The sequence below is a fragment of the Centroberyx gerrardi genome, chromosome 7 (assembly GCF_048128805.1).
Source record: "Centroberyx gerrardi isolate f3 chromosome 7, fCenGer3.hap1.cur.20231027, whole genome shotgun sequence".
Lineage (NCBI taxonomy): Eukaryota > Metazoa > Chordata > Actinopteri > Beryciformes > Berycidae > Centroberyx > Centroberyx gerrardi.
Genome location: NC_136003.1, coordinates 4,418,819 through 4,442,350, shown reverse-complemented (window position 1 = coordinate 4,442,350; position 23,532 = coordinate 4,418,819). Strand labels below are relative to the sequence as shown.

The following is a 23,532-nucleotide window of genomic DNA, read 5'->3' as shown; positions in this document are numbered from 1 at the left end:
CAGTGACATCTCACTGGGTCAAACCTGGTTCATAACCTTTTGGTCAAGTTGTCACCCCAACGCTTGTCACTTATCTTGACCAGCTGTCCACCTTGAAACAGTATCTCACCTGCGGCTGAGCTAAGCAGCATCCGCGAAGCCACCACAGGCGTTGAAGAAGAAGATGGCGAACACAGCCAATCTACAATAACAAAGCAATGCTGATGTTCAATATAAGATGCTGCTCTCCCTGAGATTTCGTGAAATGAGCATGATGTCTTAAAATGCGAATATATTTTACCACCATGAAAGGTTTACATGAGGGAGTCACGACTAGAAAGAGGCAATAGTTGAACCTTGAAAAACCCGGGTTCAATTGCCAACTCATATTTCATCATTGCTATATACCGGGCCAGCCTACTTTTTCCTCAAACAACTTAAGTCGACCGTAAACACGTTTTCCATCTCAGGAAAGTAGTTCCATAGCACTGAAAATAGTCCTCGTCGTAATGAAGAATTTGTTCCCATTTGAATTTGATTTGGTAATAACTACAATAGCCTGACTTTTCATGGTAACAGTTAGCGATTTTTAAAATTGAAACTTTGTCTTTGTGAGCTGCATTTAAAGGTTTTTAGCTTACAACTGGAGCCAATGACTTCCGGGTTGAAGGCTAAAAAGGGAACGTGGGAAGTCAGAAAGTAATGGGAGTAGAGCAAACGCATTGTTGATTTTATTTTCATAGGATTTGTTGACGATAAGGAATGTATTTAAAAACACCAGCCGTATCCTTTAATTTTAGCTTAAGTTTTTCTTATTTAACCATGACCTTAAGACTAACCCTAACCCTAAGACTTAACCAAATTGTTTTACTTGCCTAACCTTAACCAAAGTTTTACTTGCCTAAGCCTAACCCTAACCTTAACCCTAACCTTAACCAAAGTTGTTTAGTTTGCTGTACTTTCTTTCCTTACTGTTTTCCTCCATAGTTGTGACTTCCCTGCTCTGTGGCCACTAGCCTCACCTTGGTAGCCACAACCAGCTCTCTGCTGACCGTACCCACAGCAAATGGTATTCGTCCCAAGGGGGTTTAAGCATGAACACACTGGGTCACAGACAGACGCACAGACTGATAATGTCGAATATATCCTGTTCATTTCTTCCTCTACTATCAAAAAGTTGTAGCGTTAACACATCAACTCCTCTTTCTCTCTGTCCCTCTTTGTCCCTCAACCATGTTCCCTACCACTCTCCACGGTTCACTGTCCAATACCATGGAAATAACTGACACACCAGAGACTGGTGTCAGTGGGCTGGATGCAGTTGGTTTCATGTCTGCCGCCAGGCTGAGTGTTGTGCCACTGTCTGCCTGTCTATGTACCCACCCATGGGAGAGGCCTGGTGAGCCTCAGCAAACACACCCAGCCGAGGAGACAGAGAGAGAGAGAGAGAGAGAGAGAGAGAGAGAGAGAGAGAGAGAGAGAGAGAGAGAGAGAGAGAGAGAGAGAGAGAGAAGACGCAACGCACAAGCATGTACATGAAGATGCCAGGGGAGACAGAATAACTACTGAGCACACACACGTACACACACATACAGAAGACATAAGGGGACACAATACACAGGCCAATGCACACACTACACACACACACACACACACACACACACAGTGTTCTGGTGCAGAAATAGCCCTGGTTTGCATGCGCAGGCTGCTGTGGTGGAGAGAAAAGCCTATTTTAGTAGATTATGGAAATGACTGCATGGAGATGAAGTCCCTGTGTGCGTGTGTTTGTGTGTGTGTGCGTGCACACGCGCGTGTGTTGTGCTGCTGCAGACAAGCTGTGGTGTGTTGACAATGCAGTTCCCAATGAACCAAGTCCCTGGTTACACACTAGCTAGCTTACTGTCTGCCAGAATGTCAGCTTTGTGTGTGTGTGTGTGTGTGTGTGTGCGCGCACGCGCGCATGCGGGTGTGCATGTTTATGTTTGCACAAAAAATGCTTGTGCGTGCGTTCGGACAAATGCATGCGTTTCTAAGCATGCTTGCATATGCATCTTCACCTGTGTGTGTGTGTGTGTGTGTGTGTGTGTGTGTGTGTGTAGGTGTGTGTGTTGCGTTGGAGCTAGGACAACAGAACGACAAATCAAGGCAAGGTTGAACGTCAAGATAAAGCAACAAGCCATGTTGGAGAGGGCGGGTGCTTCTGTGTGTGTGTGTGTGTGTGTGTGTGTGTGTGAGTGTACAGCATGGATTATTTATAATGGGGGAGAAAAATGCAAATCATGCAATTACAAGCCCCAAAGCCAAGTATTAGAATTAATGCCTGCAGCAGATGTGATGGAAATGAAGTAAATAAGGCGAGGTTTCTGATGTGGAATTAGCATACTGTATTGTAGGACAACCCCCAACACACACACACACACACACACACACACACACACACACACACGCACATAGAGCTTATTGCAGACGTCACCTTTATCAGCTAGGTCACGTTTTACAGTTATGTGTGTGTACATAAATTATAGGTCTTTGTGTTCAAATGAGTGAGCGTGCGTGTGTGTGTGTGTGTGTGTGTGTGTGTGTGTGTACGCGTCACACACACACTAGATGACTAGTGTTTAGTGGGAAGCCTCGAATGTGTGTTCTTTATGGGTGTTAAGACGCCTTGGGGATCAGTAGGGCTGTAAAGAACAGGTATGTCATCCATTCTCCACGCACACACACACACATGCAGACACACACACACACACACACACACACACACACACTTCAAAATCAGGTGTGTCATGTCTATGTGTGTATTATATGTTACAAAATTATCTCTATATTATGTATACTATATAAAATGCTTGGTAAACCTACCTTACCTGAAGTTCATCATTCAGTCTGTCAATGTGCCAACCAATAACTAAAACTTACCATTCTTAAACAAAACTATCATAATGCATTGTTAATAATAATTGTTTTTTTTCATAATTAGTGAAGTGTTATTCTATTTTCATATATTCTCCAAAGAATAGGTGTCACTTTTTCCAAATGGTATATACAGTATCTCACTTCACTCATTCACTCATTCATATTATTCATATTACTTTTTATTTATTCAGATGAAAAAAAGTTATTATATAGCACCACGTTTAAAGGGTTCTACAGAGAATCTTTGCGGTGCTGTAAAGAACATATGAAATCCAAACCAACACTATTAGAATACGTTTTTGAAAACCACATTGGGTTATATATTCAGATTTTTTTTTTTATAATTATTTTAACAAATTAGAGCTTTCTTTGAGGCATTGTGGTTCTCTGTAGTACCACTATCCTATCCAAAGCACCCTTAAAGAACCCGTCTTTCTCTGGGTAAAGGTGTGAGCTAGAGCAGAGGTTCTCAATGTGGGGTCCGGGGACCACCAGGGGTCCTTGAGGGGGTTCCAGGGGGTCCCCAGCAAACGGATGAATTGTTAAACTTCAGCATTATTTCATTTACAAGAAGTTAACACAATTATAGAATGTAGAAGAATAACTGTTTTGATCATAGTTTCTCTGTTATCTCTCTACCTACAATACAGATAGTCATGGGATTCTGGACAAAATCATATCTAGCAATAACAATATTCTCAGATTTGGGTCCAAAACTTTAGAGTGAAATCCATGAGGTTTTGCCTATCTCGTCGTCTCGGTCTCCTTTGAGAGCTGCTTCATTTTTGGGTGGCTGGCTGCTTAGTGAGTCCACCTAGTGGTCGAAGGTTGCTGGTTCAATTTGCGCTTCTGACAGTGTCTTGATGTTGCCAAAGTGCCTCCGAGCAAACACACACACACACACACACACAAACAAACACACTTACACTGCCCATCAAATGTTTGGACACACCACATTTTTATTTATTTTGACTATTTTCCACATTTTAGAATAACAGTAAAGACATCAAAACTATGAAATAACACAAATGGAATTATGCAGCGACCAAAAAAGTGTTAAACAAATCAAAACTATCTTATATTTTAGATTCTTTAAAGTAGCCGCCCTTTGCCTTGATGGAAAGGCAAAGGCTTTGGAAAGAAATTCACACATAGGATCAACTTCACTATTTATATTTGTCTAAGAAACACATTTCAAGCATTTAAGCAGAAGCCCTTAGATCAAAATGGCTTTAAGAGAATGAAAAACATAGTACATTCAATCAGGTGTCCCCAAACATTTTGACGGGCAGTGTACATTTACATTTTATCCATTTAGCTGATGCCCTTTCCACTTGCAATGACTACACATGCAAACACACACACACACATAGAGGCAGAGAAGCCTAGCATGTCCAGCTGTATGGATGCTTAACAAGGGCGACTACCCCAAAGGCAACTAAACACACACAGATCAGGGAGAGTCCTGGGGGAGGAATGAGAGGGAGAGATGCTTCAAGATGGAGGATCAGACACACACACACACACACACACACACACATATAAACACAAAGTCAATTTATACATAACCCTCAAACCCACTGATACTGTGCTGTGGTCTCACACATGCACACATCCACGCTCAAATTCTAACAAACACACATCGAAACCCACTTCAAAAAACGAAGTAAATAAATAAATAAAATAAAATAAAAAACAAATAGCTGCCAACCTTTAAATCGACTCACTATCTGGGGCTTTTGCAGCCAATTAAAATGTCCCCCACGTTCCGCAGTGTACCGCCAGTTCCTCGCCAAAATGGCTGACCACGGTACTTTTTATCCCTCCTCCCACCACCCCATAATATTCACACTGCATGCAAGTGCTTCTACATAAACACTTTCATTGAGCTACAGGCCCAGGTATGGAGAATCATGACGAATAAATACCAACTCAGGCAAAATGTCAGGGAAATGATTGATGTCACTACTAGCCAATGGGAGGCGGGGGATGAGGGGGGCAGCATTGATGTGTTATAATGCCAGATTGTATGAAAACAGGGATTTTAATGTTTAATTTTCTGCTCTAGACCTGCAAGAATCCCGATCCGGTTCCCCTTCTAAGTGTGTTTAAAGTGTGTATTTTTTGGAGTTTGCTTATCCCGGTGTTTCTCACTACATTACTGTGGAGCAGCAGAGCGTCAAAATGCTTTTCTGATCCATGGCTGGACTGAGAGCTGACAGTACACTAATGCAGCGTCGCTCCACCCAGCTCGCCCTCTCTCTCTTTCTCTTTCTCTCTCTCTCTCTCTCTCTCTCTCTCTCCTCGCCAGCGCACCAAATCATGTTTCACAAATTGAACAAGATCCCATCACGCCTGTCTAGAGTGTGTGAGATACGATGTGGAAAAGCGGTGGGTCATGTGTGTGCGTGTGCGTTGGTGACTTGTGCATGTATGTGTGTGTGTGCGTGTGTGTGTGTGCATATGTAAAACAGAGGAGGGATGTTTGATTCTGTTTCGACACTTCCTGACGTGTTCGTTTCTGCGTTTGCTGGCAAGCCTGCCATTATCCAATCACAGCCCTCCATAATCGGAGCTGGGGGGGTGCTTGCTTTGCTGTCCAGGGTGTACCAAGTGGCAGGCTCCAGGACAAACTCCACCCGCTTTGGGAGCCCCCCCATTCTCCCACCCAACGAACACATGTCATGAATTCTGTGACACCCTCTGGTTTTCTCAGGTCCCATGTCTTCAACATAATCAATATTTCTAAATAAAATTTAATTCAAATCAGTTAAAATAAGTTATCTAAATCTAAGGCGATAAAAAGTCTTACAATGTCTTAAATCCAGCTATTTGAAGTCTTATTTTTTCATCATGTAATGACAGGTTTCTTTGGTGTTTACTTTTCGATTCCTCGGAGCAAATGTTGTTGATGTCTTTATTTTAAATTCTAGTCAAGATGACAAGTTTCTCAAACACACCAAATATGTCATGCTACATACAGGGAAATTTGTATATAATGATGCACAAACATCTAGATTTTTTCCATTTGATGTAATGGTGCAGCCATAAAAACATGGCATCTTGTATTTGGATATTTCATTCAATATAAGCAGCTAGAGCTTCAAGAATGAGTTGGAATGAGCAGATACAGAATATGGATGTGACTTTGTTGTACAGTTAGGAAAAAAAAATTCTAACTTTGAAGCTACTTAAGGGGAAATTTAAGGGTAAAGTCAGCTCAAGTCAGGGTACATGGGGTTAAGTTAAGCTTCAAAGTTAAAAAACAAATCATTTTTTCCATACTGTACGACAATGTCACATCCATATTCAGTATCTGCTCGTTCCAACACTTCACTGAAGCTACAGCTGTTTACACTGAGTGAAATTCAAACGCTGCAACATTATATCAAAAATGTAATCTAGATGTCTTGTGCTTCATTTTATACACATTTCTCAGTCATTCAGCCTGACATGTTTGGTATCTTCGGAAACCTTGGCATCTTGACTAGAATTTTAAATCTACATGCGCATGCATGATGGACCCACCGGTGGGACAGCCAGGGTTGCAGAGAATGTTATAAAATTGTTAGCAGTAAACGGAGAGCTAAGGGTAAGTGTTTTGAGTCATTTTTGCTCCCGTATTGAATTGAAACATTTTTATTGCCGCTGATTAGCCGTGAGAAGTAGGCGGGCCTAGCGGCAGAGAGCGTACATTTGTAATTCGATTGGCTATCATTCCACGAAGACGAAAACCTCAATGCACGAGTTTTAGACTGCGATTCTTTTGTGGGAATTTGTGAGATTCTTTAGAGGCATGATGGAATCAAGCGTATGAAGTAAGGTGGTGTTTAGCTCATTGGTAAAATTATTGAGAGACCCAATATGTTCAGGGAGCTTTAGGCAGAATATCTATGAGTTTGGCAACTGAGGCGGCATCAATACGGCGGCTGCTGCAGGTATCGACACTGTTACCGCGATGACAGCGCTGTTCAATTTGGAATTTAATGAAATAATGATCTGATAATGCCGGTGGGTACGGCAAAACTAATAAATCAGACACAGCAATGCCACAAGCGAGGAGCAAATCAATGGCGTTGCCGCTGGAATGGGTCGTTTCGTGAACAAACCGAGTGAAGCCAAATGTGTCCATAAGTGATGAGAAAACCTTACTGAGGGGATTGGTTGTATTCGTTAAATGAATATTGAAATTACCAATGATTAAAATGTTGTCAGTTCCAGTTAGGGGAATAGTGGGAGAATACCACCACGACTACGTGAAAATTAAGACAAATTTAACCACTATTTTGATTATACTTCCAGAATCGGAGACCTGTTCTAATCCTCTTCTGACCCAATTTTGCGTCTCAACCCAGACTTTGATAAAAATGTCTTCATGTCATGAAATGGAATTCAGGCGCATGCTAGAAGTGACTGCACTACTGTATGTACCAGGCTTCTCAGATGTTACACTGGCCCTAATGCAATATTCCATGACTCTTACATGACTTAAGTGCTTCCATGCCCTAAACCGGTTCTTCCTCCCTGGTTTGTTAATGTTGTTTTTCACTCTGGTGACCCATTTGTAAAATTCCCTGATATCCCCTGACTTCTCCAGAGAATTTATCATATTCCCTGACTTTCCCCGTCTGCAATATAACCTCTCTAAATTCCACGATATTCCAGGAATTCATGTTGAAGCATCTACAGCGATTCCTTCTGTTAAGTTCCTTCTTTCACAGATTGTTAGGATTAATCTATTTTTATTCTCCTGCTCTCTCTCACCCACTCACTCACACACACACACACACACACACACACACACACAAACACACAGAGTAATCTGGCTTTTGGATCATTTTTAAAGCGTCGGTCGTGATGCTCTCGAGCAAAGCGGGTGGAAGCTCATATTAATGTTGCCTTGGAAACGCGGTGAGAAGAAAATGTTTGATATGTCCTTGGAGGACCTAATGTGTGTGTGTGTGTGCGTGGATGTTTACATGTATGTGTTTTCTGTGTCTGTGTATGTGTTGATGTGTGTGTGTACTTCCCATTCCTGTGTACTCTTCATTGCTCTACCATGTCTGGCTGTACGGTACTGTATATTGGTATTGTATACTGTTGTATTCTGGTTATCTGTACATCCCTCCATTCCTCTCCACAGTCTGATGGTCACACTTGTGTGGCACTACTGTTGCACACGAGGAATTAGATTACATTACATTACATTAACATTAGATGTGTGGGAAAATTGGTCCATTGCAGCAGCAAGTAGTAATAGGATACTGCAAATGAGAATAGGATATAAATAAGAATAGAGCTAATGGACAGTTATATAAACATACTTAACCAACAACTCTATGAATGAAAATGTGTAAAAAGCATTCCAGCATTAACAGGATATAAAATAGCAGCAGTAGTATCAGTAGCAGCAGAACTCACTGAGATATAAAGACAAAGATGTGAGATTTGGCATTATGAAAACTAATTCTAAAATACCTACAGTATATAGGAACTCTTTACTTGAATTGTTGTTGGTTATAACACATTGTAAGTCATCATATGCACACCATAAGCATACTACAGTGACATAGCTGCACCAGGAAATTTCAACTTCCGGTGCGCTGCTTGGCTGCGAAATCTGACAATAAATCTCTATCATATTGTATAAAACACTATAATCATGAATCTGACATGAGCAGATTATGAGGCTTTTATAATATATGTAATATATGTATCACTGGGGCCTATATATTTATTAGTGTGCTTGCTGTAGGCAAACATACCATTTTTTTTCTCCACATTTGATTTTTTTGTGAATTATTTTCCAATACATACTAATGATGGAATGTAGAGCAGCAGGGCAGGTGGTGCCATTTCTCACACAACCAGCAGACCATGCAGATACCCATGCTGCTCTCTATGTCTCCCTCTGTCCCTCTGTTACTAGTGCAGATACTACAACTACTACTGAAACTACTACTGCAGATACTACAACTGCTACTGCAAATACTAGTGCTGATACTACAACTACTACTGCAACCACTAGTGCAGATACTACAACTACCAGTTGCAGACACTAAAACTACTAGTACAAATACCACAACAACTACTGCAACTACTAGTGCAGATACTACAACTACTACTGCAACTACTAGTGCAGATACTACAACTACTACTGCAACTACTAGTGCAGATACTACAACTACTACTGCAACTACTAGTGCAGATACTACAACTACTGCAACTACTAGTGCAATAAACTCATATTGATTCAAGTAGAGTGAGATCAACTACATCATTATAAGTGAGGCATGACACAATGCAACATACCGTATTTCCTCTAATAGTGGCCCGGGCCTTTATTTACCTCAACTGCAGAGGGTACCAGGCCTTTATTGGAAGCAGGCTTATATTAGAGACAGGCCTTTATTTCTAATTCCCTCTGTTTGATAAGTATATTTGCTCATATTTTAGTACGAAGCCTCCTTGTTTTCTGACCTGCTTCTGTTGGGGTACGTTAGGTAGACGTTTTTTTGTTACTGCAATGCGTTACGATAATTACGGTAATCGACGACGGCATGCTCCAGAGACTTCCGCCGGCCGAGCCGTCTTGTGGCACTTGTACGTTACTACAAACTACAGTTACAAACAGGCACCAGGAGTTTACCAGTATCCACCGTTGTTTGCATGTAAGCTGAAGCTAACTGAAGCTAACTGAACCTGGGCGCCGATGTGTTCCCGGTGATCCTGCCGAGATTTCGGCGGGGGTCCGGGGCTTGGATCGGGAGGATCAATGCGGGCCGTGGGCGCGGTGGAGAGGCAGCGGCGGAGAGAGGAGACGGACACGGTGCAGCCATATAACGTTACTAGGTTTTGACCTAGTCTTGTTTCCTTTGTTTTTTCCCCCGGCCTGTATTTGAGGCCGGCCTTTATTTGTTTGTGTCGACGACGGAGGTCGGAGACCCGGCTTTTAATTGACTACAGGCCACTATTAGAGGAAATACGGTATATCTAGTTTTACTATGAGTTGTCAAATAATTGTTGCATGACAATATATTGTAACAGACAAGATTTTGATCAGGTTTCAATAGCTTCACTGTTTGCTGTGATCATCTGTGAAGTTATATTAGTTCAATTGACAGATGAAAAATGTATCATTCGAATGACTCCAAATGCATACAACATTGATGGTTGGGCTTTGAAAGGCCCAACTATCATATAATGCACCATAACAACAGTCTCTACTAAGACACACACACTAACCTCAGTGATGTTCATTATGACAGGCAGAATTTCACACTGTAACACACTCTCACTAAAACACCTTAGAATAAATGGAAATGTCAGAAATTATGCCTGAAACATACACAAAATGCATGTATTTATTAGGTCTATACCTGCATGGACCTAAACCTAAAGCTAACCAAGAAATGTACACAGATTTTCCCCCATCCTTTTCTTCTTTGGGCCTCAAGGAAGGACACACTCTCTCACACACACACACACACACACACATACACACACACACACACACACACACACACACACACACACAAACACACACACACAAACACCCACACATAGTGAGTGAGAATGTGTGTGACAGTGTGATGTACCCAGCAGGGAGTGTGGGATTGGGGAATGAATGAGTGTATGGATGAAGTAGCTGGTAGGTGGAAACCCCCAGATAACCCCAGCATAACGCCCTGGGCTTTAAATCACGCTTACACACACACACACACACACACACACACACACACACACACACACACACACAGCGGATTTTACAAAGCTGAGCTGCACCTAGTCCTTGGGTGTGTAAGCCTTTGCATGTGAATGTGTTTATATTGGGGGGGTTTTGTGTGGTTTGTGCGTGTGTGTGAGTGTGTGTTCAGGCTCATCTCCACAGCGGTTGGCACAACAGTCACCTGAAGGTCTCGTCTCACTTTTTAGCAGGAAGCTTCCTTGCAGCTATAAAGTCTCTGTCAGAAATCAAATGCAATCTATAAACAGGTGAAATAAGCCTTTAAGCCATACTTGCAGATCTTTAACAGACTGAGAGGGAACTGTTATATCAGTGAAAAATGCTTGAACCATGGAGTGTGCAGTACTGACCAAGTTTCTATCTGATGATTACTATTTTCTGCTGTGGATTGTGTAGACTAATACATCCATAAATTTAGAACACTGAAATTTTAATCCTCATCAAGGAAAAATACCATCTTGTTTGCCTGATCTCGCAGGATTGCATTTGTCACACAGTTGATTAGAGAGAGGGAGAGACCATTCTACGGTTACATGAGACATTTTTTTTCATTCTGAATTAAATCATTCCGGAGGAAGATTGCCACGCAAGTGTTTACATGAGCGCTAAATATAACGATCGCATTGAGATGTGCGTTTACATGCTCCACAGTATGTAATCAGAATAAAAGTTTCTGACATGCGCAAAACATCGAATCCAGCACTCTAACATGGGCTTACGTTTTTAAAAGATGGACCTGCGTCGGTTATTTCTTTACTGCTGTTCTTTCTGATGAAGCAACAGTTTTATCAAAACATACGACTCCATAAGTGTCAGAAAAAGATGTTTTGTTTTGCCCCCGCAATGATTGGGTCCATTTGTAATTTTCACCGCTGTAAACTGAAACTGGCCTGGAGAGGCGGAGTCAGGACTTGATATTAAGGCTACGTTCACACTGCAAGCCTTAGTGCTCAATTCGGATTTATTGCTCAGATCCGATTTTTTTGTTTGGTTGTTCACATTATTTTTTAAATGTGGCCAATATCAGATTCCAGTGTGAACTGGTCACGGTCCTGAACTGACCCACATGCGCAAAAGAACAATAACAAAGACGTCACATGCAGCACGCTGTCGTATGGAAGTAAACATGGAGACCACTGAAGTCAGCGTTTACGGTTTCATTTATAAGTTGATGTGCAGTGGAAGCCAGCGAATTCGTGAGCAGATGATAACGAGGACGAGGATGAGGAGAAAGGGCTTTTTGTGGAGCAATGGCTGCTACTTCTGTACGGAGGTGCGTGTGGATGCGGAGTCGGAGCCAGGAGTGGTGGGATCGTGACGTGAATGGCTTCACTGAAACAGATTTCATGCTTGTACAGAAGTGTCACCCCAAATACTTATGAGGTCTAACACCTCACTGTCCCTCCACTGACTACCTCCATCGCAGCTGTCTTCCATGTTTGTATTCACCAAGCGACTCCCGCCAGCGCAGAATTGTGACGAATGTCGATCTAGAGTGACGTAAAAGTCGCATGAATTCCGATATGACTGTTCAGACTGAGGTCGCATTGCATTGCACTGATTTAGGACCACATATGAAAGTGGCCCAAATCAGAATTGAAAAGATCAGATTCCAGGTAATTTGTGCTGTTCACACTGTTATGAAAAAAACAGATCTGAGTCACATATGAGCAGAAAAATCAGATTTGGGCCACTTTTGCCTGCAGTCTGAACGTTGCCAAAAACGGGCTGCACCGCCTACATCAAGCCCGAGCGCCCCGGGGTTAATAACAAACACATCCATTCGAATCCTCCCGGAAAAAAAGGGTAACATAATTGACGTTACTTACGTTAAATGCGCGAGCATGTGCAGAAAGAGGCGAGATAAGGAAAGTGATCGGAATGAGTGTTTACATGACGAAATTGTATCCATCGAATGGATTATGAAAGGGTTATACCACCCCTCTCAAACAGAATGAAATTTCATTCGGATCGGCCAGTTTATTCTGATTGAGGCGTTTATATGAGGCATTTTTATTCAGATTGGGCTACTACTCTGATTAAAAGGCTCCATGTAAATACAGAACTAGTGAGGGACTGCGAACAGAATGATGAAGCTCTGTCTTGAAAAGCTGTCAATTCATAAACTGTCTTGTCTGAATCAGAAACGGTCTGGTAATATATGGCTCGAGAGAAAATCAGCGCAGGTATGGGAGAATCCTTTCAACATGCTTTCAGCTCGATCCTGTCTTGCATTGTTTTCTAGGTCCTGCTAGACACTGTTTTTTAAGCCTGGGTTGCGCGCACTGCACTAAAAGTCACCCAATCATGTTTCAAAAACAAAACGTAACTTCTCAATATCTAGAAAAATGCAAATATTTAATAAAAAAAAAAGTCAAGTCCTTTCGAGTCATCTGTCTCAAGTCTAAATCAAGTCTCAAGTCATGAATACCAAGTCAAAGTCAAGTCGAGTCTTTTATCAATGTTAGTCAAGCAAGTCTCAAGTCCTCAAATTTGCGACTCGAGTCTGACTCGAGTCAAATCATGTGACTCGAGTCCCCCACCTCTGCACATTAGCATAACAGGCCTTACTAAGTTTATGTTAGCAGTACCTTAAGTTGTTGAGTTGTAGTGGTGGTGTAGTGGTCTGTTATTGGTGATTTGATTTGATTTTGAGTCCTTATTGTAGTCTACAAATTATACTCTTTAAGAACACTTCCGAATGAACTGAAGATTTAGGTGGTCAAATAACCTCTCTACTGTATCTTTAGGATAGTAGGCTGCAGGCTGTTCATGGTTTAGCTTACTTTCAGATTAGAGATCTGATTGTGGCTCATAGCGTAAGGTTATGAAAGCAGGGTTCATGTGAAAGAAATCTAAAATGAGAATTTGAATTTTAGCACCACATTGGGGCAAAAATGCTATAATCTTTATAGCAATAGGGAACCTGAGGAGATCTGTCCCTGCTGGTGTTCTGCTTTGAAAATCCAGAGCAGATATTTGGATCAAGCACTCAAACGATTTGGCAGATCAAGTGCTATAATATTGAAAACATTTAAAAATTGCCTTTTAGTTGTAATGAAAAAGGTTGATAAGGCCTATAATTCTTGAAGTAAATACACCGCAAAAGTAACACTGATGTCAATTAAAACTCTTTGAAAAGTATTTTCCAAACATTGGACCATAAACTAGTAACATTCAGTAATTCGGTATTTTCTGCCTGATTAATTTTATGTTACATAATGCACATACATTTCTCCTCCCATAAAATGTGAAAAAACCATTAAAAGCTTTGCTGGTACATAAGGTGATTTATCGGGATTGTTCACAGTTTTGTGTGTGTGTGTGAGATTCAAACACCTCTCTCCCAATGACACAAGCCAACAGATGGGCTCTATATTGCCAAGCCATCCTGTCCTATGTTTTCACACCCACTCTCTCAACCCATTTTATGTGGCTGTAGCCAGAACGTAATGGCTTTCAGTTACTACAAAGTGCAAACATTGATCCTGACAATAGAGGAACATCTGTGGGCTTGTTAGGCAAACAAACGAGGAGCGTTAAACGTCAAAAAAACGAAGCTGGTATAATGGTGACAGATGCCAGTCCTCCAAACTCACTTAATGAAGAGAGAGAAGAAGACGTGACTGAAAAGTGGGATGACTGGCAGCTCTGTTAGTGTGCCGATAATGCACACCCACACTCACAGATGTACAAAGCTGCATACACACAGGTTAAGCAAAACAGCTTTTTTTTTCCGCCCACACAGTTTACATACACTCATAAAGTGTTAATGAAACAATTCTTGCGGAAAATTTGCAGGGATTAATTAACAGGGATATTGCGGCACCTGTCATTTCAAGGGGGTTTCAAATTGATGGCAAATTTATTCAAGTTGCAATTTCATTTATTACATGAGGCAAAGATAGATTTTATGGTATATTATACAATGAGAACTTCTGGCCATCTCTCACTGATTGATATAACACAATAGTGATTCAGCCTATATCCAGTTCATGAAAGCTTGTAGGTTTGCTGTTCTTAACATTCAGTGGGAATGTGTGTGCGTGTGTGTGTCTGTGTGTGTGTGTTGGAGTGAATGACTGTGTTTGTGTGAGTGTGTGTGTGTCTGTCTGTTCGCCCTAACAGTCTCAGTGGTGTCGGCTCGGTCACACTCCTCCCCACTTTGACCCAAAACATGTGTCTGGACGATCAAACAGTTTGAACGGCCGCTTAGAAAACTATTGATCTCTGGGATGATACACTGTCTGCTGTGTGTGTGTGTGTGTGTGTGTGTCTTCCTCATTTCTCTCTTTCTGTCTTCTGTGATTCAATGGTGACTGGTAGGCTTTCCAAAGAAAAAGAACTAGATCAATAAAGAGACAGAGAGAGAGAGAGAGAGAGAGAGCATGACTAGTGGAGGCCATGGACCAGCCACAAAAATATTTATAAATGTAGCCACAAGCGGCTGTTAGCGAGGTGCAAGCCCATGGGTTAAATTATTTGACAGTGAGAATAATCTTGATACATCATTTTGGAAAAGTTCTGCATCTCAAAGCTACAACATTTCAATGGTACCTGATATATAGCCCATTGAATAATTGCCAATTTGTCCTGATGGTGGTGCTATTCAGCGTTTAGGAATTACACCTCACTTCCTGTTCATCTTCGCAGTCATTGGATCAGCCTTGGACTGGACTGAAATGAAAACCAATATGTCCAATGGATTTGAGTTGAGCCACGGAATCTAAGGAAAAAAATTGTAGGCCTTACAATGTAGGAGTTATTTGCCAAAATGTTAAGTTGCACGTTATAGCACCACCATCTGGCTGATAGAATTTTTTTTTTTGCCTCCAGCAGTGAGAGAGATTTGAAATCTATTCAGCCAGTTTGATTTCTCTAACATGAAATATTTAGGAATTATGTCTCCCTTCCTGTTTGTGCATCTTTGTCATCAACTTTATTCTTATTCTAATGCTATTTAATATGCTCGCTAGCTGTGAGCATCATGGCTAACAAGCTGTCTAGATTACAGCAAAGGCTAGACCAACAATGGTGACCAGTTACAGTAACCAAGCGGGACACTTACAACCAAAAGGACACCAAACAACCGTAACCACATTTTTGACAAGTTTTGAAAAGCCACCTGAAAAAAATTAATTAAAATCACCAATAATGGCTCACTACTACAACTTAGCTAACATACACCTAGCAAGGCTTACTATGGTGACATTACATTCTCAACAAAGAATTAAGTCCACTTACAATGAAGTCCAACAAACAAATATCCAAAACCTAAATCAAACATGTTGTAAAATGACACAAGTCACCTTATCAGGAAAAAAGGGAACTTCCTCTACTAGCTAGCCAAATGCTTCCACAAGCAATTTGGATTGTAGAGAAATGCAAATGCTCTTCCAGTGCAACTACAGTGAAAACTAGCATCAGCAGGAGCAGTAACTTACGGTTCATCAACTGGTCTATAAAGGTTACTACCACAGGTATTTCAGACAAGGCAGTTCAACAAGGACCTAATGAAAATACTACAGGCTCTTAGATACATCAACACATGGAGATGTTGGCCCTTCTGGCAAGCATAAAAACTGTTGAACCCAGTCATCATAAACTGCTTAACACTATACAGGCAAAGTCAATTGATGGCTGTTTTGAATTTTGGAATTGAAATATCTCAGGTTTCAAAATATCCCTCCATGTCTCATTCTAGACCAATTTTGTCTACAAATCAGTGATGTTAGATTTTCATAATTATGCATGGAAATAGAAGTTACAATTACATTGCCCCTTCAATTGATGGCTTGTTGGCCTTCTCTTAGACCCCGAAAATCCATTGGCCTTTCTAGTGCAGCTGCCGATTCTGTGTGAAGCTGCCAGTAAATTCTAAAATAGAAACGCAAGTTAGCATTCCTTGCACATCGTCCTGTGATGAACCCAGATAGGGTTATTTGGTTCGGACTCTTATAGACTCTCGTGATCAAACACTTTCATGAGTGTGTAAGCACATTTTACTTTCACATTTCTCTATGACAATCAGGAATATGGGAAAATGACAAGGTTATCCTTTGTCTTAAAATTGCAAATCATTGTGTTTCTTTACATATTATAATTGAATTTACCATTACATGATGCACTATTGTGTTCCATGGGCATCAACAAATAGGAGTAGGCATATTTTTTCAATCCTATCAATTCAGCAGATACACTGGAGAACTCATTTTCTGGTACTGGTGGAAAGAAAAATGGCTGCCATGGCTGATCGTTACCATTTTTGCAATGGCTTCAACTCTAGTTCAACATAGTCAGGGTATCTTTGTAATAGCTGTCTTCGCAAAATCAAACAGTGGCGATCCTGGCTAACTTGTCTCACATTGGTGGTTATCAATTTGCGGGTTAAAAGCCAATTGCATCCAACATGGGCAGATCCAGAGCAGCCTATTTTAGATAAGACGATACTATTCATCACCGTGGGGAAATTAGGTCATTGCGGCAGCAAAAGTAAAATGATTCATCTGGGAAAATACAAAATAATATAAGCACACATAGAATATAAAAACACACAAAAAGTACAAAAGCTGTAATAATAAAACAATAAAAGTAATAAACTAGACCAGGGGTATTCAACTAAAATTCAAGGAGGTCCAGTCACTAAAATTTCTTCCCATCAAAGGTCCGAAGTATCATAATGTCTAACTTATGCTATGATTTGGAGGCCTATAGTTGTTGTATGACTCTATCAAATAAAATAAATGTACATTTCAATATCATTTCAACAACATTTATTGATCAATTTCAAGAACTTTTCCTATGTACACACATTGAACGTGTGGAAAACAAATCAGTAGCTTAAACATAATTAAAAGTATCACAATTATTTTCTAATTTCAAGTAAAAGAAAACAAGACAATCTTCAGAATAAAATAAGAAAGTGCCTCTTTTTGAAATAGTGCAAACAGAACTTTCATGTCCCTTTTTCCCACGGCGCAGCCAAGGGCATCACGCGGTTCATTTTATGACCAAAGTTTTCCGGCTGGGCGGTGTTTGGACCTTCGGGTGAAAAACTCCACCGGGATGCTGGGCGACATTAAACAAACGCAAAATCAAATGACAAGCACAGACAGTTTACTCTAAACCGCGGAGCTGACAGGTCGTTGTGAAAATGTCGAGAAAGAAGAAACTAGACATTCTTTCCTATTTTCTCAATGTGAGTGATTAAACAATGTGTTCAAGTGAATTTAACTTGTTTCTATGAAGTAGCACCGTTATGAGCAAAGCAAGGCTGCTGTATTCCTGCCGTCAATCCGTCAATTCTGTCCGTTTTCTGACGGATCAGTGTGGCCACTCTGTCAATCTTATTCTCTTTAATTGAACAGAAATTGGTCGCGGTCCGGACAGAACCGTCACTGGGTCCGGATCCGGCCCGGAGTCCGCCAGTTAGTGATGCCTGAACTAGACTATGAACAATTGTGGGGTTATGTAAACCTATGCTGCGCTGCTGACAACTTCAATATGTAGACTGTAGAAGTAGAAAGTGGGAAAAAAAGGAGTAGTAACATTTATGTTTTTTTTCAAGAAGTTAAACAAATTATTATAATGATTAAATGTGAGCAATACAAAAAATATGACAGTAAAAAGTGATACTTTTCATTGATACAGTAGTGTGTTGTCACACTGAGGCTGTGAAAAGATTTTATATGCATAAAGTTGGCCTCATGTTAACCATGGCTGAGCTGATGGGAATATGCATGCATTACATTGCATCAATCAGTCTCGGGAATCCTATAAAAGAATTTCAGTGCACTTAAAATGCAACAGTAAATTTCATTCATTATTGATAACTACAGTGAACTATTGTAAACTATCTGCTATTTGATGGATGCCTTCTTTTAGGCTATAAACGGAGTAGGCAAACGACCTGGAAACGCTCCAGATTTTTATTATATCGGTGATATAATAAATCATCAGGGAAAGAAAAAAGAAAAAAAAAGGTTCCCTGCTCAATATCTGCGCACCCAAGTCCACGGGGTCAGGACTGGAGGAATGGTGGAATGGTGAGTTTTCCAGAGAGCTGATTGGTGAGAAGGCAGGCTTTTTTTTGAAAGTTTGGGTCTGATAGATAAGAATGGCAAAAAGGCCACGAATACAAAGTGCGGTACAAGTGCGAAACCCTATTCAATTTCGACATTTTCTGTGGTTGCTAATAATAATAATTGCTGTGGTGTTCTAATAATTTATGTAAAATGTACATAAATGTAAAATGTAAATAATTTGTCGTTACCTTTTGGTGGCTGTCAAACAACAGCAAGATCATTAAAATGTATTTTTCTGAAAGTGTCACAATACGAACATGACTCCTTTCTTGAACGGAAGTTTGCTAGCTTGTTAGCATTTTGCGACTTCCAGATAATTCAGTTATAATGTTCATGCTGTTGTTTAAAGGTCCCATATTCTACACTTTCCAGTGTTTTATTTTCTGTCTTGAGGTCCATTAAAAGCTGTGTGTGTGGTCAATAAAAACTCAATAAATTTTTACACGTTCATTTTCCAGCATCTCTCTGAGCCTTACCAAGAACAGGCTGTTTCTGTCACTGTGTCTTTAAGGCTCATTAATATTAACGACCCTCTGTTCTGATTGGCTAACCGTTTCAAGAGTGAAACGTGAGACACCACAGCCCGGCAGCTACAGGTAGGGAAAACTCTCCGGTAATAAACAATGACAACCGCTCAACCGCTTTGAAAAAACACTTTGTTAGTCTATTATTTCTTACAAAAATGATAATGAGCGAACCTTTGTGACGCCACAAAGTTACAGAAGTCCAAACGGCTCGTTTAGAGGCTCGCTTTTCTAATATGGATTGTGTGGATTTAGTTGGCGACCGTGCGTTTTGATACTTTCACCATGTTTAGATAGACCATCCAACTCCTTTATAATCAAAGAGGCAAGGGAAATCCCGTTTTACACCATATGGGACCTTTAACGGACTTGAAAAGGTTATGGCCAATTAACATCATCACATACATGTCGCATAAATTATTAAAACACAGAAAAAGCAACCACAGAAAATGACGATTTTTTTGTTTTGCCCATAGAAATTGAATAGGGTTTCGCACTTGTACTGCACTTTGTAGGCGTGTCCCATTTGAAACGTCACGCCATTCTTATCTATAGCCTGAACATAACCTGCTCCGGAGCAGGTTAAGCCAGGGTTAAGCCCAAAGTTATCTCGCTAACCCACTAATCTGGCTTTGTGAGACAGGCCCCCTGGACTATAAAGTTCACTTGAAGTGTTACCCGTGTTTTATTTGTGCGGTTGCTCACTGTATTTGGCTGCGAGAACCAAAGGCGATTAGATATGCATTGTGCTGTATCTCCATAAGAAGGATTAGGTTTGGAGACGGTATCTGTGTCTATTTTGGAAGCAGTGAGTCATTTTCACCTCCTGTGTGAGGGAAAGAGGAATCCATGTCGGCTGAAATGAGATGGAGTACAGTAGCAGATAGAGTTCCAGCCCAGGACTCCCTGTCACCTCGCAAATCTCATGAAATTCAATGGTCAGGATTACAAACTAAGAAAAAAATCCCAACATGGCATTGGAGAGACTGTGTGTGTGTGTGTGTGTGTGTGTGTGACCTCAAATTGGTGTTTTCCTTTTCCAAAATGTCATCTTGTGGTTTGGACATTGGGGGAGAATGTAGCATAGCCGTGTGTGTGTGTGTGTGTGTGTGTGTGTGTGTGTGTCCAACAGAGCCAAAGAGAGAAAGTGTGACAGAATGAGATGGAGAAAGGGAGAAAGAAGTTCAGAGAAGTAGAGAAACAGAAACAGAGAGAATTAGAGACAGAGAGGGAGGAGAGAAGGCAAATGTATTAAACAGATGTTTACTTGATTCGTTAATGACATTGATTACAATTATGTTTGCTTATGATTTCAAAAAATGTGGGTTTGTGTGTGTGTGTGTGTGTGTGTGTGTGTGTGTGTGTGTGTGTGTGTGTGTGTGTGTGTGTCACTGTGTGTACTCAGGAGAAGCCTGGCTGACGTGGCAAAAAGCCAGTTGACTGACTTAGGACTGGGGCAGCAACACACACACACACACACACACACACACACACACACACACACATACACACACGTCCAGACAGCCAAAAACCTTGATGAACTTTGATTGTATGTCATTTTATAGGAAATGTCACACATTGTTACCTAAAAAAAAAATCTTTTTTTTTTTTTTCAAAACTATATTTCTTTTAATTAGACCACTTTATTCAACAGAAAATCAAACAAACAAACATAAAACATTTAGTGTACTGAATTCAAACGCTTTCCTGTGATTGTTGCGAACCCCACCCATCTGGCACCTTCTGTAAGTCTTCTAAACAAACCCTAAAATGTAATTGCAAACACTATTTAAGCCAGATCTGGTACTGTGTTGGTATTGGTTTAAGCAGAGACTACCGACTCTATGATACTAGTCACGTCAAACTTTATTTATATAGCACATTTCATACTCAGGGAAGCTCAATGTGCTTCACAGTAGAAGCATATGCAGAAACGGTGTATCAGATAAGAATACATAAAATACATATTGAATATAGGAAAACCCCAGTCTCCAATTTCCCTCCCTCTAAGGAAACACACATGCACAACTCTATGTATCGCGCAGCAATGCCATTAGATGCTTTATAGACAAGCAGCAGAATCTTAAAGTCAATCCAATAGAGCAGTGATTCTCAACCTTTTTCACATCAAGGACCCCTAATTTAGTCCACATTAGGGCCACGGACCCCCGTTTGATGAGATTTTGTTTCTCGGACCCAAATCTGAGAACATTTTTATTGTTAGATATGATTTTGTCTAGACATGATTTTGTCATTCCATGACTATCTGTATTGTAGGTAGAGAGATAACAGTGAAACTATCATCAAAATAGTCATTCTTCTACATTCCCTAATTGTGTTAACTTCTTGTAAATGAAATAATGGTGAAGTTTAACAATTCATTAATTTGCTGGGGACCCCCTGGAACCCCCTCAAGGACCCCTGGTGGTCCCCAGCCCAACGTTGAGAACCACTGCTATAGAGCATAGTGGAAGCCTTTGCAGTGATCTAACAACAGGTGTGATGTGTTCAGTTTTTCTTGTCCCAGTTAGACCTCCAGTTGCAGCCTTTCTGGGAAGACCACAGAAGAGTGCACTATAGTAATCTAATCTACTTTTAATGAAGGCATGCACAATCTTTTCGGCTATAAGAGAAAACCTATTTTTTAAATGATAAAAGGCTGTTCTGGTACTGACTGACTTTAAAACTCAGAACTCAATCTCAAATCTAATCCTCTAGTGATGTTGTATCAGTATCCAAAATTACACCAAGGTTCCTGACCTGCTCACTGCTCTTCAGAGACAGATAATGTAACATTTTGCTCCTAAAACATCTCTGTCTAGTCTTTGTTCAGCTGGAGAAAATGTTGACATCCAGCAGTTTATGTATACAGTTGATCAATGAGTTAGCAGGACTCAGATTCCCAGGGGACAATGAGATGTAGAGTTGCATATCATCTGCATATTGTGTTTTTGTATAGCATAACCAAGAGGGAGCATGTAAAGATTGAATGTCAAGGGTCCCAGAATCGACCCTTGTGGGACCCCACACACCATGTCAGCTTTCTCAGATTGTGAGAAAGCGCAGATTGTGAGAAAGTGTCGAGAGCAGCAGAGAAATGTCATCTGTAGTAGTATGAAGCAAACCACTGTAGGACTGGGACAAAAAGGCCCAGTGTGAGATGTCTTGTACAAGGTTCCTATAAATAATAAAAAGAACTTTGCGCACCACCAAAAGGACCTTGTGCTGAATGTCAATATTTGATGTAAATGTTTCACAGTGGATCTTTAAGGCAAGGCACCACAGCTGAATTGGAATTATTACATATTATAATTCTTGAATGTACAATATTTTACAATTCTTAAAAAAAAACAAAATGCTGGTAATTTACATAACATTTTTTGATATTGTTTTCTTTTTTGATATTTCTATTTTTGGGAGTATTTCAAATGAAAAAAACAGCTGAAAATCCAATTTTTGACAGTTTTTGTAAATGCTTCAGCAAAAAAATTTCATTCATCAGTGTTATTAGTTGCAAATACCCAATGGACATTTTTCCTGCTGAAACGTTTAACAAGAAAAATAAAAACACAAGTCTCTGCCTCTCTCACCCCTTTGGTATCCTTTGGTATAATGCGGACACACACCAGCCGGGCAAACTTGTAATTGGTTTTATTTTATTGAACAATGCTAATGTAAATCACTTTTCTTATTCTCAATCACCCTGAAGCAATGAAATATTCTATTTCCAGTAAATATATTTGTATTGGAAAGCATTTGAAGTATTGGAGATGTTAGTAACATTGCTGAAAAGTTATCCCAGTCTACTTCTATATTCAAAATAGAATATATGTATGAGAAAAAAAAAATTCCAGAACCAGGATGATAAACATGTCATATGTGTGCAGTTTACTGTCGTCACCATAACGAATTTTGAGGACTTCTGGGTAGTGAAGTCCTCAAAATTCAAGCAATTACCTCTTGCTGCCATTTGGGGGCGCCAACGGGCGAAAATGAAATAGTGCAGGTTTAACTGTAAAACTGACTCGTATAGTTTTTGGTGTGAAGGCTTCATACTTTTCCTTGTTATTCCCAGTCTGATGGTGTGTGTGTTAAATTTAACTGCAGAAACATCTAAGTCCAAAGAGGCTTTTAAGACTTTAAAAACTTTAAAACGTCTGACAGCTTCCTCTGAGTTTTTAAGTGTGGTGAAGCTTGGTTAGTGCTCACCATCCAGTCCGAACAATAAAACACATTTCTTGAATCTAAAAATACACTACACACACACACACACACACACATA

The 23,532-nt window shown here is 40.4% G+C and overlaps 1 protein-coding gene across 4 annotated transcripts in view; it reads left to right on the top strand.

The window, feature by feature from the left end:
• The window catches only part of rbfox1 (RNA binding fox-1 homolog 1), a 149,201-nt gene that overhangs the window by 60,423 nt on the left and 65,246 nt on the right, over window positions 1-23,532 (top strand). The gene's annotated exons all lie outside the window — the stretch shown is intronic.